Below are 5727 nucleotides of genomic sequence, written 5' to 3'. Positions count from 1 at the left end.
GAACAGTCCATTTTCCTCCCCAGACGTGTAAAGATAGCAGTCGTATCCCCTTCAGTCTTCTTCTGCTGGATTTACCAAGGCGAATTAAGTTTGCTCTCATAACAGAAACTTTTCATCCCCCTTTCCTCCACATGCTGGTGCCCAGATGGTCAAGTCTGGTGACAGTGACCCAAGAGTGACAAAGCTACCAGTGGCTCCAACTTCCTTTTTGTTGGGTTGTCTGTAGATAGGGACAGACAAAAAAGACTGGGGTGTATTAGCTGGTTGGATACAGCTTTTTACATCTTTTATGAAGACAGAGTTGGCCGTTGTGCTGCACTCCTGGTGGCTCAACAATTTTCACTATAAGCTGCTGGTTTAATTCATTTTACATTTACCGAACTCGAATGTGTTCAGTCTCACATTTTCCACACTTATAGTCTGCTCTGGGCTGGATTTTTTTTTCTCCATCTCAGGAAATAGGAATCATTTGTTTCCAAGAGCACACCCGTGGAAAATTACTTGTTAACGTTAAATACATCCATCTGTTTCTTTCAAGAGCTTTACCACCTGCTTAGAGTGGAAAGGAACCTGAAATTTGGCAAGGAGAAACTCTAGGGAGATATCTTCTACTGTCCCCATGAAAACCTACCCACACTTAGTTGCCTATAAATTTCTGGAAAAAAACATTTGCACTTGCACCCACTAGCACACGTGTCTGATTGTTCCACGGGGATCAAACCTGCTCCTTGACATGGAGGAAAAGAACTGGGGCTCATCACACTAAGGACCATGCACTGCTCGTAACAGCAGCAGCCCATCTCCTCACGTGCTATTGCCTATGTCTTTGGCTTGTTCAGTCCAGCACAAGGTCCTGAAGATGACAAAGGTCTTATGAAGCTTTGGTCTAAGGTGAAGAAGACATCTAACATTTTAAATAAAATGTCTACATAATACACAACCACAAATAAAAAGTGAAAATTTCAGAATTAAGATTTCAGTGTATTGTATAAGACTCAAACCAAAATTTCCTCTCTGGAAATTTTACCATGACATATTAGCATTAGGATTGCTGACAAGCAGATATATCCCCATGCTGGCACAAGGGAGAATTAGTAACAGTGGATTTACACTTGACTTTGACATTTTGCAGTTAGCTTTTCATGTCCTGCTACCACCTGCAGCACTAACAAGTGCAACCAGAGTGCAGACATGAGTGCAACCCAGACATGTCATAGAGGAAGTGAAATATATGGACAGGCATTCAAAATCTTAGTAAGCTGTAGTATATGTTAATACACAGGTAAATGTGACAGGCACAATAAAAGCATCCCAGCACCAGAAACTTAAATACTTGTCCATTCCAGGTGTGCACCCAGAACACTGATGTATAGACTGAGGCTATGGGTGAGATGAAAAGCAAGAAATAACCACCAGCTTGTGTTGAGATGATCCAGGAGGGATAGCTACATCTCAGCTGCTTCCACCTTGTCCAAACTTATCCTGCAGTTTACCTGGTACATGCACTTGCTGAACTGAAGCACCACAGTCAATTTTGATCTACTCCTATGTGAGAAAGGAGTCCACACTTAAAACATTGCATAATACACAGCCCCCCACTAGCTTGCATGGCTTTCATGTATTTGTGAAAGAACCAGACAAAAAATAGCAAGGATAATCTACAGAAGGAATCAGTAAAGAGCAGCTGTAAAAAAAGAGGAGAGGAGAGAGAGAGTAAGGAAATTTAAAAAAAAGACGATATTTATCTCCAAATATTTTCCAGTTTTGTGCATCACCTGTCACATTAGAACACAAACGCTTTTCAGACAGGAGAGTGGAAGGTTTTCTTGTTCAGGGGTGTCTCCTGAAAGGAGGAAAATGGGTGGATGTCTGGGGACTGAATGAGCTTTCTGGAAGAAAGTGGTATAGGTCCTGCTTCATAACAACTCAAGGCAGCAAGATTCATTAAGATTCAAGTATTTTTTCCTTCTTATTTGAGACCTTTATCTAACCGTTGATTTAACCGTAAAACAGAGATTCATTGTTCATGGTAAAAGAAAATGTTTACACTTGTGGTCTGAGCTTTCTGTTACTCATGAAAACTGGTACATATCCTGTAACTGTGCTATACAAAGATTTAGCAGAAATAAACAATTGCTGGTTAACTGCCATTCAGATTTAGGACAAAGATCAAAGACTTCTGCCACAGTTTTAATGTATTGACTTTAGTTATTTTTTTTTTCAATTTTGCTGAGCTGATTCCTGACATCCCAGTTGAAGTGATCCTGTTTCAAAAGTTGCTGAGCAACTTCAGATTTACTGAGTGGGTGAACTCTAATTTCAGATGCTCTGCACTCAAGTGGGCAAGTGCTTGGTTGCACGTGCACAGTCTAAACAACTTGAAAGGACCAGCTCATGTAAATAAAGTTATATATGTACCTTATAATCCACGGGATCAGAGCACAGGTTTCAAAAGCTTTAACTCAACTTTTTCATTCCTCCTCCTGGCTCTGGGGATTAATGATTAAGTAAGAAAAACAAACAATGAATAGTTCAGTTTAACTCCTGAGAATTTTTTATTCCATTCGAGTGAACTAATACACTCCTTTGTGAAATGGGAAGCAACAGTTAATATTGTATATTTTTATGTGCCATCTATTCTAACGTGGCAACAGAGAAGTTTGCAAAATTTTTCTGCATTGTGGTAGTCAGTTTAAGATTCATTTACTCTGACACTGATGTGTCTGCAAAAATCTCACAGTGAATGTAATAAGTCTAGCTGCTATTTCATAAACGTTTGTTTTATCTCTCTACCGCTATCTCATTTGGCATTCTAGCTTACATCAGTTGAAGTAAACAGTAATCTTGACATTAGCTTCAGAAGCAATGGTACTAATAATATGTTACACCAACAGTATAAAAGTGAAACACTTCTCTGCACATACCTCAAGACCACTAGTTTTATGAGACACTTTATTAGTACCAGGACATATGCAAGAGATCACTGGAAAGTCATCTTGTAGGCTAACAAGTAGAAGACAAAACTTTATCTGGATACAGAAGAGTTTGTTGACTTACTTTAGGTCTTACTTTCTTCATCCCATTGGAAACTATGGCAATATCCTGTCTACAGTCTTATTAGTACAAGTCTGTCAACATCTGAGTGCAAATCCACTCCAGGGCATGCTTTTATATCTTGGAACACCAAATGCATTTTCCTATTGTTATTTAGAGTAATTACAACGGTAAAAGTCAGGTATATTCTTGGAAGACTTACAAGAACAGTTACTTCCCAACATCTGGCTCAAGAAAAAAAGATATACACCAGCTGAGGATATTAAATGCAAGAAGTAAAGTCACTGACTGCAGCGTTAACAGAAGGAAAAAAACCCAACAAAACACTAAATTAGAGAGGACAGGTTCAGAAAAAAAAAAAAAGAAAAGAACCAGAGATGGCAAGATAGTATGTTTAGCCTAGGGTTAAACCTCCCTCATTTTCCATAAATGTTGTATTTAATTAACATTTGATTACTCAGTGTGGCCAAAACCACGCACTGGATGAAAGCCTGGCACTGAGGAGCTGCAGGCGAGCACGTCCCCGTCCCAGTCCCCAGCAGCTACCCATCCTGCCTGCTCAACGCGCCAGTCCTCGAATGGAGGAATTGCCTTTGGAAACATCGAGCCGATTGCAGATGACCTTGGCATAATGACTGGCCCTGGCAGAAAACCTGGCACCTGGTGGGTTGCAGCCTTCGGCAGCCCGGCTGTGCGTACCGCAGCGTGGCACTGCCCCGACTGAGCACCAGCCCCCAGCACCAGGGCTGCTTGCAAACAACCACCTGCATGATGTGGCTTCGTCACCCCTTTCCCCTCTTTCCCTACAAGGTAAGGAGGTATGTTGACCTTGTTTCTGATGGTCTCTAGACTGCAGAGTGCCTCAAATAATAGCAGCATTAAGAGTGTTAGCATTGCAACAGGCAGCCTGTCTCAGCAGATTCACCAGAGTTGTTTTTTTCCTAAAAAGAGCATAGCCTATACCAAAAGCAGGTGTCTCAGTCCTCTCAAAGGTCTGCCACACTGACACCCTGCAAAGCCTCAGGTCTGCAAGTTTGGAGGCATTCGTCTCTCTCTCCTGTGCTGCTTTGGGTTTTAGCTTGTTCTTTAGTGGTGTTCCTGTCTAGTTTGTGGCAAACAAGATTGTGTTATTTTCTTTTGTAATAAAAAACTAATAAAAAAAATTACTTCTATGCTTTCCATCTTTCCATCTGTTTTTTGCATCAGGAAAACAGGAAAAGAGAAATTATTTCTCAAGATCAGCCAGCATATGCACAAAGCTTGGAAATGCTCTCAGTGGTCTCTGCACAATCTAGGATACAGTCAAGAGAATAAACCAAGACGATGAACATAAACTCTCACGTCCAGATGCTTGTTGGATGTCTGAATGCGACTAGACTCAACGGACCACATATTTTAACTATTATATCCAGAGAAATTCCTGCTTTCTACTGGGATATACTGGTATTATGTGGAGAACAATATAGTTCAACTGGTTGTCTACATTTGAAGGTCAGAGACTGAAAGGGAGGATGTGGAGGAGAACATGTTACAAAAAAGGAAAATGGGTAATGAAAGGAAGAATGCAGTTAGGAATAAAATTCTAGGACGGTCTTGCGAGCCTGAGCCATAATGCGAGGCACAGATAAAATACGCGCAATCAGTAACCACAGATAACAATGTGACTGCAGGTTCTGTAGCCCACAGCACAATACAGTGGAGTTTTCTCCCCAAGATAATGTTTTACGTGCTCCGAAGGCCTCCGGTAAGTGATCTGTAAGAGAAGACATTTGCTTGGTCATTTTAGAGGAGGAGGGGAGAACAATCTCTTCCGAAGAGACAAGTGACAGCAAGACAGCAGCCAAGGTTTTATTTTTATCAAAGACTTGTCGAGCCAACTGTGAAAGTTCACGATTTTAATCACAGACTCGTTAGGGTCCATACATGTATAACCAAGACTGTAGCTCTGAAGGTGCTCTAAGTGCTTTTACAGGTAGCAATATATGTTCTAGCGTACAGCACCTTGCATTTGACATTCAGGTGATTGTACTAAAGCTGAGGTAAAATCCAGACTTTTAGCACTAAACTTTAAAAGCAAGCAGTCACTTCCCAGTTACACCATCAGTTTGTCTATTTACTTTTAGCAAGCTGCCTATTTAAAAAAAAAACAAAAACAAACAACAAAACATGGAAAAACCAAAACCAACACCGAAAATAATTAGATTAAAAGTTAGTTTGTATCATCTAGCCGTCCGCGTTACTGTCAGAGCTGGGGGAAGCTGTGGCCTTGTGGCAATCAAGAAGAAAATCTGCCAAAAAAGGAATGCCATTTCACGCACAGGTAGCAGAAACATTCAGCAGCTGCCTCTGATGTCGCTCAGTCATTTTTCCTTCTGCTGGCATCTCCATCTGTGGTTACAAATCGGCCTCACGAAGCAGGCAGCCGACTCAACTGATGCCACTCAATCGTGCTGCCAGATCTTCCACTGCTCATTTCCTGCAGCACAATCTGAATGCCTGTTTCCATGCCCGAGCTGGTCTGGACAAAGATAAATCTGAAGCCTGCCTAGTGACTACTGTATGAACATACAAAAAAGTCTGATGATCTAACCCACAAGGCTTCGGTTATTTGGTATAATTAAGTGGAGCGGATGCCAAGAAAATAATTACCGGAAAGTTTTTGTTTTGACAAAC

This window comes from Tauraco erythrolophus, chromosome 5, assembly GCF_009769465.1.
Source record: "Tauraco erythrolophus isolate bTauEry1 chromosome 5, bTauEry1.pri, whole genome shotgun sequence".
In the NCBI taxonomy this organism is placed as follows: Eukaryota; Metazoa; Chordata; class Aves; order Musophagiformes; family Musophagidae; genus Tauraco; species Tauraco erythrolophus.
Note: the sequence above shows the minus strand (reverse complement) of the source record.